Raw genomic sequence first — 14,031 nt, 5'->3', positions numbered from 1 at the left:
CTTAATGAAGCGTAGTTAAACTTCAAGACTTTGTCTCTTTTATCAGTCGTTAAGATTAATTCCCTATTTTCACTTACATTCATGACTGTTAGCACACTCGCACTGTACGTTAGAGTTGTGTGCTGAGAAGCATTTTTATGAAAATTTGTAGCATTGTACATCGCAAGTATGGCAAATGAAAGTTGAGTGTCGACAGTTACATCATTCCCAATAGCAACAGTTTGTCAGAACACAAGAATGTTCCATGCACACAGGTACGCCAAAAAATTTAATTACCATCAAATCTCATGTCCACTGTAAGGTTGTAAGGCATAATAATTGTCAGAGTGTTTTTGTGCAAATATCAGTATCAATTCTGTGGATTAATACCAGTAAAAGATTTCAGTAAAGTGTTGTCTCGTGAAATTTCACGCAGTCTGACGAGAAAGTAAGATGTGTTAATTTTGGCGTTTATTTGCTGTGTTTAAGTAGTCGTCCTCATCAGTCGTTGTTTACAAGATTGAGATAAAGATTAGCAGTATTCAGGGCCAACATTTTAATCTAAGTCATTTGTTTTGCAGACACATGGCATATGTAAGTATCACTGAAACGAGTTGCTTTCTTGCAGGCAAATTGCTTGATGTACCTGCTGTTCTGGATTTCACGTCGTGCTGCGTGAGTTCCATATATTTCCGTTCAACATACAATTTTCATACAGTTATGTTGCCCTGCACTGAGATTTACATGTTTCGACACCTAATTTTTATACATTTCTCAGGTAGCAGCTTGACACTTAAGTATTGCAAGAAATTTCCACCTGCCGACCTTTGCTTCCAGGATACGTATTTATAAGGCAGTCTGCGGATTTGTTCCGCAACCACAATTAAAATTTCAAGCACTTACTTAGGAAATACTTTCAAGATTTTCGATACAAAAATTAAAGCTACAGCAACACAGTTAGTTTTGCATGTTTATTAACAGGCATACAATAAACACATTTTAAGAACAACAGTTAAGTTTTGTTTGAGGAGGGATTAAGTTTTGTGTATTTTCTGCGAGTCTGAACGCCGCTTTTGTGAAAAGTACTTTATTCTCAATTGTGCACTTTTGGAATGCTACAGAATGTAGCGCAAGTGAGATTCATTTTATGCACTTGGAGTGAACCATGGACCTTGCCGTTGGTGGGGAGGCTTGCGTGCCTCAGCGACAACGATGGCCGTGCTGTAGGTGCAACGACAGCGGAGGGGTATTGTTGAGAGGCCAGACAAAGGTGTGGTTCCTGAAGAGTGGCAGCAGCCTTTTCAGTAGTTGCAGGTGCAACAGTCTGGATGATTGACTGATCTGGCCTTGTAACATTAACCAAAACGGCTCTGTTATGCTCAGATACTGCGAACGGCTGAAAGCAAGGGGAAACTACAGCTGTAATTTTTTCCGAGGGCATGCAGCTTTACTGTATGGTTAAATGATGATGGCGTCCTCTTTGTTAAAATATTCCGGAGATAAAATAGTCTCCTACTCGGATCGCCGAGTGGGGACTAAACAGGTGGACGTCGTTATCAGGAGAAACAAAACTGGCATTGTACTCATCGGAGCGTGGAATATCATATCCCTTATTCTGGCAGATAGGTTAGAAAATTGAAAAAGGGAAATGGATACGTTAAAGTTAGATATAGTGGAAATTAGTGTAGTTCGGTGGCAGGAGGAACAAGACTTCTGGTCAGGCGAATACAGGGTTATAAATGCAAAATCAAATAGGGATAACGCAGGAGTAGGTTTAATAATGAATAAAAAAATAGGAATGCGAGTAAGCTGCTACATACAGCATAGTGAATGCATTATTGTAGCCAAGACAGACACAAAGCCCACGTCAGCCACAGTAATACAAGTTTATATGCCCATTAGCTCTGTAGATGACGAAGAGGTTCAAAAATGCATGATGAGATAAAAGAAATTATTCAGACTGTGAAGAGAGATGAAAATTTAATACTCATGGGGGGCTGGAATCCGATAGTAGGAGAAGGAAGTGAAGGAAAAGCAGCAGGTGAATATGGAATGGGGGTAAGGAATGAAGGAGGAACCCACCTTGTAGAATTTTCGACAGAGCATAACTTAATCATAGCTAACACTTGGTTTAATGATAATGAGAGAAGGTTGTATACGTGGAAGAGGCTTGGAGACACTGGAAGGTTTCAGATAGATTATATAATGCTAAGACACACAATTAGGAACCAGGTTTTAAATTGTAAGACATTTCCAGGCACAGATGTGGACTCTGACCGCAATCTATTGGTTCTGAACTGTAGATTCAAACTGATGAAACTGCAAAAAGGTGGGAATTTAAGGAGATGGATCCTGGATAAACTGAAAGAACCAGAGGTTTTAGAGAGTTTCAGAGAGAGCATTAGGGAACGATTGACAAAAAAAGGGGGAAGAAATACAGTAGAAGAAGAATGGGTAGCTTTGAGAGATGAAATAGTGAAGACTGCAGAGGATCAAGTAGGTAAAAAGACGAGGGCTAGTAGAAATTCTTGAGTAACTGAAGAGATATTGAATTTAATTGTTGAAAGGAGAAAATATAAAAATGCAGTAAATGAAGCAGGCAAAAAGGAATACAAACATCTCAAAAATGAGATCGACAAGAAGTGCAAAATGGCTAAGCAGGGATGGCTAGAGGACAAATGTAAGGTTGTAGAGGCATATATCACTAGGGGTAAGATAGAGATTGCCTACAGGAAAATTAAAGAGGCCTTTGGAAAAAGAGAACCATTTGTATGGGTATCAAGAGCTCAGATAAAAACCAGTTCCAAGCAAAGAAGGGTAAGCAGAAAGGTGGAAGGAGTTTACAGAGAGACTGTAGAAGGGCGATGTACTCGAGGGCAATATTATAGAAATGGAAGAGGACGTAGGTCAAGATGAAATGGGAGATATGATAGTGCTTGAAGAATTTCAGAGCACTGAAAGACCGAAGTCGAAACAAGGCCCCGGGAGTATACAACATTCCATTAGAACTACTGATAGCCTTGGGAGACCCAGCCCTGACAAACTTCTACCATCTGGTGAGCAAGATGTATGAGACAGGCAAAATTATCTCAGATTTCAAGAATAATATAATAATTCCAATCCCAAAGGAAGCAGGCGTTGATAGGTGTGAAAATTACCGAACTATCAATTTAACAAGTCACAGCTGCAAAATACTAAAGCGAATTCTTTACAGACGAATGGAAAAACTGGTAGAAGCCGACCTCGGGGAAGATCAGTTTGGATTCCGTAGAAATGTTAGAATACGTGAGGCAATTCTGACCCTACAAATTATCTTAGAAGATAGATTAAGGAAAGGTAAACCTACGTTTCTAGCATTTGTAGACTTAGAGAAAGCTTTTAACAATGTTGACTGGAATATTCTCTTTCAAATTCTGAAGGTGGCAGAAGTCGAATACAGGGAGGGAAACGCTATTTACAATTTGTACAGAAACCAGATGGCAGTTATAGGAGTCGAGGGGCACGAAAGGGAAGCAGTGGTTGGGAAGGGAGTGTGACGGGTTTGTGGTCTATCCCCGATGTTATTCAATCTATATATTAAGCAAGCAGTAATGGAAACAAAAGAAAAATTTGGAGTAGGAATTAAAATCCATGGGGAAGAAATAAAATCTTCGAGTTGGCCGATGACATTGTATATTCTGCCAGAGACAGCAAAGGACCTAGAAAGCAGTTGAACGGAATGGACAGTGTCTTCAAAGGATGATATAAGATGAACATCAACGAAAGCAACATAAGGATAATGTAGTGTAGTCTAATCAAATCAGGTGATACTGAGGTAATTAGATTAGGAAATGAGACTATTAAAGTAGTAGATGAGTTTTGTTATTTGGGAAGCAAAATTGATTATGGTCGAAGTAGAGAGGATATAAAATGTAGACTGGCAATGGCAAGAAAAACGTTTCTGAAGAAGAGAAATTTGTTAACATCGATTATAGATTTAAGTCTCAGGAAGTCTTTTCTATAAGTATTTGTATGGAATGTAGTCATGTATGCATGTGAAACATTGACGAATAATAGTTTAGACAAGAAGGGAATACAGGCTTTCGATATGTAGTGCTACAGAAGAAAGCTGAAGATTAGATGGGTAGATCACGTAACTAATGAGGAGGTACTGAATAGAATTGGGGAGAAGAGGAGTTTGTGGCACAACTTGACTAGAAAAAGGAATCGGTTCGTAGGACATGTTCTGAGGCATCAAGGGATCACTAAGTTAGCATTGGAGGGCAGCGTGGAGGGTAAAAATAGTATTGGGAGACCAACAGACGAATACACTAAGCAGATTCAGAAGGATGTAGGGTGCAGTAGTTACTTGGAGATGGAGAATCTTGCTCAGGATAGAGTAGCATAGAGAGTTGCATCAAACCAGTCTCTGGGCTGAAGACTACAACAACAACAGTGTTATATTGTGCTTAGAATAAGTTATTTTGCTATTGATCATTGCTATTGTTAAAGATATACTCCAAGTTAAAAGTATTCTTATTTACTCAGTCTTGAAGAGTCATATCGCTAGACAGTCAGTGATTTTGTTATAGTACATGCTACTTTGTATCCTTTACTGAAGTGTAGGTATTTCATTTGCACAATGATATTACGAGAAGCTTGGATTTGCTTTTGTTCAATGAATTTTCTCAGTGGTAATTTAAATATTAATTTTTAGTAGTTACCTGTATAGTGTTGACCTATGTGTGAGAGATTTCTTTTTTGTTTGGTGCTTTACTATAATTGCATTAAAATGTCAAAAGCTACCAGAGCTAGGTGAAACGCTAGAGCTGCAGCTGATTTAACTTTTGGGCATTCTGTAGACAGAGAAGGTGTCGAGTGAACAGGGATCCTCTCATAGTACTGATTTAAATGAGACAGATAGCACAGTGCCTGACAGGATTGACCAGAGTAACTTTTCCGTATCAGACAGGGAACAACAAAGAGCAGTTGGGGATTCTGCTGTGGAAACTGAGTCGGTAGGATGCAATTTCTCAGAACAATCAGGTTCTGCAGGCGAGGATACTGGTTCCGCGTCCACAACTGTTGACCTAACTGAGCCAGTCTCTACTCTTTCCAGTAGTAGCGCCAAAGACATGGACAACGATCTTTTGCAGATCCTGTTATCAGAGCTTAAGGAAGCCAATAAAAGTTTTAAAGGAAAGATTAAAGAAAGTGTTAGGGAAGAGATTAAGCGCTTCAGGGATTAGATGAAGCACGTTAAGCGTGGAGTTCAACACTGTAATAAATAATCAAAAAGGTCAAACACAAAACGGCCGAAATTTCCCAGTCAAGACAGCAGGATAGTCAGTTTGAAACCCAGAGACAATGTCCTCAAGAGAGTGTGGATCGCTTAAGGCTAAAGCGACAGAATTTCTACCCAAGAGCAGTTAAATTCAGTTACCAGAGAGGTAGACGAACTTTCTGTAACCGTAACCCAACTGACTAGCAATGCAGGAAAAAAATTCTGTTGCACACCCTGTTTCCTTTGTAGAGTAGGAAGAATACCTTTCTCTTCATCGTTTTAAAGAGGGGAGTCTGATGTATAAGAACTTGATGATCGGTTATATCGCAGTGAACTGAAAATCAATCACGGATATGGTGATGCAAATAGTCATAATTTGCGTTTTAATACTCCTGACGAAATTTCTGATTCGTAGCATGTTGGTGAACTGATAGGCCTACGCGAACGCAGTATGTTAGGCAAACAAGACAGCGCGGATTCCTCACATAGCGCGGAAAATAATTTGGCCTCTCACCAGAATAATTCATTTTATTGCCAACTTTTCCTCACTGTTCGAAAACTTAAAGTTTATCGAAATTCTCCCATGGCCAATTGGTTATAAACTTGAATATACGTGTGGCTACTTAGAATTTGAACCAGGCACAAGAATGAGAGCAATCGCCCAAGAATGCCAAACGGGTAGTGAATTTCATCACACATTCTTGCCCGTATACTGGTCTGATGCAACACAAGACAGAGTAAACAGCAATGTCATTATGCTAAAGAATTTTGAAAAATCAGATTTTTCCAGACCGGCAGGCTATTTTCAGCAGAGGATATGCAAGAATCGCTTCTAATCCGACCCGTGCAATCTCTCTTAACTAATAAGAATGTGTTTGACCAACCTACTGACACGCTTGGGATACATTAGTTTGGCAAGCCGCTGGAAAGATGATATTGAAGCTTTCCAAAATTAATACACGAATTCGAAGCTGACAGTATGGAATTTTACTCGCGAAATACACACATTAAAAAAAGTTTTGGGTCACCTCGGTTGCGAGAAAATTGGAATAGAGATAAACATAAACATCGTTTCCGCCCTTTTTATTGCTCATGAAAACCACACATTGCATGTTGTACCACCATACAGCGAGACCTTCGGAGATGGTGGTCCAGAATGCTGTACACACCGGTACGTCTAACACCCAGTAGCACGTCCTCTTGCATTGATGCATGCATGTATTCCTCGTAGCATACTATCCACACATTCATCAAGGTACTGTTGGTCCAGATTGTCCCAGTCCTTAACGGCGATTCGGCGTAGATAACTCAGAGTGGTTGGTGGGTCACGTCGTCCATAAACAGCCCTTTTCAATCTATCCCAGGCATGTTGGGTCGGGTTCATGTCTGGAGAACACACTGGCCACTCTAGTCGAGTGATTTACACGATGTGCGGAATGGGGGCGCGAATTGTCGTCCATGAAGACGAATGCCTCGCCAATATGCTGCTGGTATGGCTGCACTATCGGTCAGAGGATGGCATTCACGTATCGTACAGGCGTTACGTCATCTTCCATGACTACCAGCGGCGTACGTCGTCCCCACGTAATGCCACCCCAAAACAGCAGGGAACCTCCACCTTGCTGCACTCGCTGGACAGTGTGTCTAAGGCGTTCAGCCTGACGGGGTTGCCTCCAAACACGCCTCCTACGATTTTCTAGTTGAAGGCATATGCGACACTCATCGGTGACTATAACGTGATAGCCAATCCTGAGTGGTCCATTCGGCATATTTTTGGGCCCATCTGTACCCCGCTGCATGGTGTCGTGGTTGCAAAATGAACCTCCTCGTGGACGTACGAAGTGAAGTTGCGCATCATGCAGCCTATTGCGCACAGTTTGAGTCGTAACACGACGTCCTGTGGCTGCACAAAAAGCATTATTCAACATGGTGGCGTTGCTGTCAGGGTTCCTCCGAGCTATAATTCGTAGGTAGCGGTCATCCACTGCAGTAGTAGCCCTTGGGCGACCTGAGCGAGGCATGTCATAGACAGTTTCTGTCTCTTTGTACTTGTATCTCCTCCATGTCCGGACAACATCGCTTTGATTCACTCAGAGACGCCTGGACACTTCCCTTGTTGAGAGCCCTTCCTGGCACAAAGTAACAATGCAGACGCAATCGAACCACGATATTGACCGTCTAGGCGCGGTTGACCTACAGACAACACTGGCCGTGTACCTCCTTCTTGGTGGAATGACTGGAACTGATCGGCTCTCGGACCCCCTCCGCCTAATAGGCGTTGCTCATGCATGGTTGTTTACATCTTTGGACGGATTTAGTGACATCTCTGAACAGTCAAAGGGCCTGAGTCTGTGATACAATATCCACTCTCAGCGTCTATCTTCAGGAGTCCTGGGAATCGGCGTGATGGCAAAACTTTTTTTGATGCGTGTAAATAGGGAGACGGCAAGAGACAAAATTTCCAGTCAAAAAGAAACAGGTTAGCTGATGATGGATTTTCTGAGAATCAGTTGTGAACAGAATAATCAATGCTCTAATAGTTGTGATCATAAATATTCAAACAACTGGCATTAGTGAGGTCAGTCGTGCAATCGCGGCAGTTTTAGAGGCAGAAACAGATGTCATGGTTTCAGGAACCAGGCAAGTTACGGCCATAATGGAGAGTCCATAAGATATCAGTGTAATGAAAGGAAAAACAGTGACTGGCGTGAGAGACGAAACTTTAATTCAAATCGAGGAACTGAGAACAATGATTTCAGATCACATGACCATCATCACAACAAAACACGAGATAGCTCACGTGATCGTAACAGTTGTTACGAAAAAAAATAATCAGGATAGGCGCGATTGTGGAAACTTTAGTCCTGAACGACGTGCTGAAGTATTTGAGGTAAGACCACCTAATTCTCGTGATAATGTTAGACTTGATGGATCAAGACTGATGGCTCATGTGGCAAACGACTGGTTTGTCGATACAGAGAATTCCTCTATTCATACCATAAAAATCATCCATTGTGAATCAATTAGTCAACAAAATGAAGGATGTGAGCGTATTAGTTACGAAAATGAGAAACAGGTGTTAGGTGAAACCGATCCTAATCTTGTTAATACAGAGACTGTTGAGTACCAAGCACTAAACTTGAGGGACATGAAGTGTTGTTGTCTGGGTAACTAATTACATGTCTAGGTCAGATGATGACAGTGAATGTAGAACAGAGGTTCAACCACAAGCAGTAGGGAACATAAATAATGATATGGTAGTGATTTTGGTGACACTCTCCTAGGAAAAATATTTTGTGACATGGATTCAGAGGAGAGACGAATAAATCTTGTCAGTTTGATAATATTAGAGACCCTTGTTGGAAGAGGAGATAGACGATCAGAACATCTTAATCCTATAGTGTCACTTTCTATTGGAAATGTTTCTTATCAGTGGTATTAGACTCAGGTAGTCTTATTTCGGTTAACAGTGAGGCAGCTTTCAGTATATGTGAGGAATTAACTGTTTGCTCAGCGTTTCCATTGCAATGAACCAAAATTAAGGGTGATTACTTGAAAAACTGCAGAGGTCAGAAACCAAAAAAGTTTAGATTTCATTTGGCAAGGTCATCAGTTCTCTGCCAGCTTCTTAAGTGTGCACTTTCTTACTACACGAACGATATTAATGTCAATTTCTTGACAGAATATAAGATTTTCTAAATTTTAATGATAACACGGCCAAAGATGAAGTCGATGGCAAGCTAGTCTGTTTGGAGTTTGAGGACTAGATTTCAGAGGAGGAAGAAATCAACTACTTGAAATTTTTATCTTTGTCACAATCACAACCTTCCACTGAAATTGTGAGTCATAAATCAAGTACTTCTCAGGAAACAGAACAGTCTTTTGATATCTCTGAAATTATACATGATAAAGTACACAGTGCAGAGGATGCTTCTGGTAGATAGGCAACAGTCATTCGATGTCATACAGTCACATTCTGAAGTCTTTTCCAACAAACGTGGTATGAATTTTAAGTCAAGGAACAAACAAAGTTGTTATACTATCCCACTGGCATACAGGGAAAGAGTAAAGAATGAGATCCAGTCCGTGTTAGCTCACGGTGTCATTGAACAAGCCGTGAGTTTACTTCATTTTGTTGAAAAAAGACATGGGGCAATATGTTTGGTGTTAGATTCCAGACAAATCAATACCATTATTCTTCCTGAAACAAGTTGTCATCAGACATGGAGGAATTGTTAAAGAAATTTCATGGTGTAAAGGTGTTACCTACTTTAGGCCCCAGATCGAGCTTGTGGCATACAGCTACACCCTGCATGTAGAAGATATACAGCCTTTCTTTGCTTTGGCTATTACCAGTTTTGTAAATTACCATTTTTGTAATATGCCCTTTGGATTTAACATTTCAACCTTCGCCTTTACTTGTGGATTGAACTCTATTCTTCCTCAACACTTGAAGGAAAGAAATACCAGCTAAGCTGATGATACTCTCATTGCATAAAAGTTATGGTTAGAAAATAACAGTCTTCTTTATTCACTGCTACAAGTATTTTCTGAGTTTTGCATCACAGTCAGTTTGGAAAAGTCACAATTTGGCAAATCTTAAATTAAATTTCTTGGTCATATTGTATCTAAGGAAGGAATTCAACATGATCCATAAAAATTGGAAGCCATTGAAAAATGCCTGTACCCACAACTAAACATGGTTCGTTAATATCTACTGCAACTTCATTAATTTGACAAACTTTACTACTACCAGGTTGTATGAGGTGAGTGGCAAGAATATTGTGTGCCTCTGGGATGAGGTAACTCAGTAATTTCAAAGTTTGAAGGATGAACTTCTTGCTGCTCCTGTATTACATCATCCAGATGACACGTGACTTTTTCTTGTGTGGCAGGCGTAGCAAGATATATACTGATCACCATGGCCTTCAGTTTCAAATGACTGCTAAGTTGAATCATGATCACCTTAAGTGTCAGGCCTTAACTGCACAGGAGCTATTTTACCATTGGTTACATTCTGGGAACATAAAACACTTTGTCTCGTTCACCTGTTAGTCCCGTTAAAGCAACTGAAGAAGACAGACAGGAAAATAGCTTTAATATCTTATACATTCAGAAGTTGCATTTGAGTATTACATTTCGCTAACACTTGCTGACGTCGCTAAGGAACAAGACAAAGATAATATATAGAGGGAAATCAAATAGAAATGGAATAACAGAGACAATGTAGCTCTGAGACAATTTTACCTGGCACAGAACAATATTATTTTCAAATGCAGCAGTCTTAATAGTGAATTGTAGGTGGTGTGTATTCCTGATGACTTAGTGAACAGAGTTGTGTGGTACATTCGCCTTAGTTATGCTCGTTTTGGTGCCTGAAAATGTTTTTAAAAGTTACAAGACACATGTTATTTTCACAATATGGAAAAAAGAAATCGTACAGTGGTTTCAAAGTGTAAACTAAGTGAAAACCAAAACCTCCCACTATATTCTGGTCTGCTCCGCTGTTTCGCCTAATCCCTGTTAAATTAAGACAACTCAAAGTTATCGATGTAATTGGATCTCTTTCCAGAACGAACAATGGCTACTCTTTTGCAGCATTTGTTAAACACTTTTTGAAGGACGTTGATCACATAGACAAAGTAATATATGACAATGGACCTTAGTTCCGATCCCAGCATTGGTTGCATACATTACGCCATAGGACAATTAAACCTGTCTTTATCTCCTTCTGTCGTGCATCTTTAAACCCTTGTGAACCCCTCATGAAGGAGCTTGGGTAATTCTGCAGATTGTATTGTTACCGCAAACAGTCCACATGGGATAGACTCTTCATTTGTTTCAGAATTTACTGAATGAGTTACCAAATGATTCTACATCTTTGCCCCCTACTCTGGTGTTAAAGAATAAGCAGCCACCTGTTCGAGTTAGAGAAACTGTACTACTACCCAAGCAGAGACGCCTACATCATTGTGTAGTGAGTGATTTAGCCTTAGCCAATATTAAGAGAGCTGCTGGAAACAGGAAGAAGTTGCAACGACGTGTGAATGCCAAACAGTTGTATGTAGGCCCGAAGGTCTTGGTGAAATCTCACCATCTTTCTCACAAGGGAAAGTCACTGAATCACGAGCACTATCTTTGATACAATGGACGTACATCGCAGTATTCACGAAAATGTTGTCGAAGTGGAACGTTGAGGACACGTAAATCGCGGGGAGTTCGTCAAGGTATTTAAGAGTAATATAAGTAGAAGATCCCGATCTCTATAATGTGTACATCAGCTGGCGATTGATGCGTGCACAACCTGGCTGTTACGATTTCTTCTTATAATTTATAGTGCATTCGGCTTCTTCTGCTGTTCTATTTAGGTAATAAGTGTAAATAACTCTCTTCTGCTATACTAGTGTAAGTCTAATGAGGTACGTTTTGAGAGTGGTGGACGTTCCACTACAAGAAATTATCTTCCTAACCGTCGATAAATGTAATTTGCTACGAACTTCCAGCAATTTGTGAAAGATGTTTCAGACGTCTACTGTACTGGTACCATTTTGAAATGTTTGAAAATATTTATTTAAACTGACAATCCACAGCTATTAACTATTCATAATACAGAGATATTAATTGGTAATTCCAACTGAATGTGAATATTGGCAGAAGCTGGATGCAGTGTAAAAAATGACAAAGAAAGGGCGAAGTGCGACATATGTTAACAGAAGTTGTGAGAGCAAAAGATAGGAGATAACGTGCTTATGACGTAGCTGTATTTGTGTGAGGAAATAAGATGTTGATATTATGCAACAATGTAACTCGTTCTCATGCTGAGCAATAATGAAGGAATAATATGTATTGATGTGAATCTCAATGAAGAGATTTCATTAAGAATAAATATCTCAAGAAGCCAACGAGGAGTAACGGATGGTGTTATTTCAGCAATGATGATGTATATGGATGTTTTTATCGATTATTATTTCAGGTAGACAATAAGAATAAAAGAAGATTTTTGTCTCAGTAATGATATTGTGTATGGTTTAATAATGACAATGGATGTGGATATTTTTATCGAGTATTATATCAGGTGTACAATAAGGAGTAAAGAAAGATTTTTGTCTCAGTAATGATACTGTGTGTGGTTTTATATTAACTTCACAGGTACACTGTGTAGCAGTGGAAGCAGGAACCAAAATACATTCAATATGAACTTTTTAAAAGAACTGTGCTCTGTGTATACGTCTTTATTACGAATTCACTCAACAGATAATAGAGTATTTTGTGGTTGACACCTGATCATTGAATTTTCAAGAACTTTCAACTTGTTAATGAAAATATATACTTGCAACTTATTAATAAAAATATAGGTAACATGTTACTCTCTTATCACGAGGAATGACAACGGTTGTGTAATCATAGTGATGTACCAGTGAAATTGACAAATGCTGAGATGGTCTTATATCTAATACTTTTGCACCAATAAATAAGATGTTGACTGATGCATGACTGACATTAATTGTACTCTAATAAGGTTTTCTGTTCTAAGATTGTGCATACATTAATTAGCTATTTTGGTGATCACCATACTAATTACTGATGTTATTGTACATGAGATATGCGGTAGTTCTGGCCAGATAGATAAATGTATGTAACTTAAGAAATTGGATCCAAATCTTTTTCATTTATGTTATGTTCTTCAAAAATAGGGATACATATCCAAGATTGACGTTTGATACCAGATTGATTATTAACTGTTTACCTGTTTAACCAAATTGGTTGAAATGACACCAGAAATTTACCAACAAGCCTTGTATATTACGAGATAATGATTTCTACTGTGCATAAGATAAGAATTTTTTAATAAGGCACTTGTGCGTGGAACTGCATGTTTTTCATGAAAATTAATTATGGTATTAAGATGGATGTATCGAATTCCTTTGTAAATTTGTTTCATGTATTCTGGACACACATGGAAAATGATCTTGGTTAACATGCACACATAAAACCTAATGCAAGCAGTGATACAAGATAACTTTATATAAATTGCTGTGGCACTGAGTGTCACACTAAGTCTCAGCTAATGAAAGATGGAAGAATGGCTACATTGCTCATTATGGCTATTCTACGGCAATTACTTTAGCTCTTCAAATTCTGGATTGTCAGTGGATCGTGGGACAAGACACTTCATCCTCCCTGAGTCTGCCTCGATAACACATTTATTTTGAGGTCTGTGGGTTGTCAGTGGAGAAACTGAAGGCAAAGAACTATGCTCCCTGAGTCTGCTCAGGAACGTGTTCACGCTACCATGCTGATGCAACTGTGATAAGCGTATGTGTGACAAAACAGTGATGTGTGTGACATTTTGCTGTGATTTTTTTCCTCCCATTGAATGGCGTTGTCCTTACAGGTTTTCTCAAACATTTTTGAACAAACAATTGCAAGCATTTTTGTATCATACAGTAAATGTGCGGAATTTTCTTGCTTTATTTGAACTGACAAGTATATTCATTTGTATTCATAAGATTTTCATTTGGCTGAAAATGTCAATGAAGTTCCAAATCTGTAAATTATACGCCACCACTGTAGTTATTTGGTTAGAGTGGTTACTTCTTTTGAAGAGATTTGCATTATGTGTCGGACAGTCTGGCAACAATCTACTTGGCTGGAAAAGGATGGAAGCTGATCTGCTACACAGTGGAGGCATCAGTAGTTAAAAAAGGGATTTTGTAATAATATGTTTTGAGGAACGTTACTGATGATATTATATCAGTGGAAGAATGATAAAACCAATTGTTAAGGTA

Source organism: Schistocerca serialis, chromosome 7 (assembly GCF_023864345.2).
Source record: "Schistocerca serialis cubense isolate TAMUIC-IGC-003099 chromosome 7, iqSchSeri2.2, whole genome shotgun sequence".
Lineage (NCBI taxonomy): Eukaryota > Metazoa > Arthropoda > Insecta > Orthoptera > Acrididae > Schistocerca > Schistocerca serialis.
Note: the sequence above shows the minus strand (reverse complement) of the source record.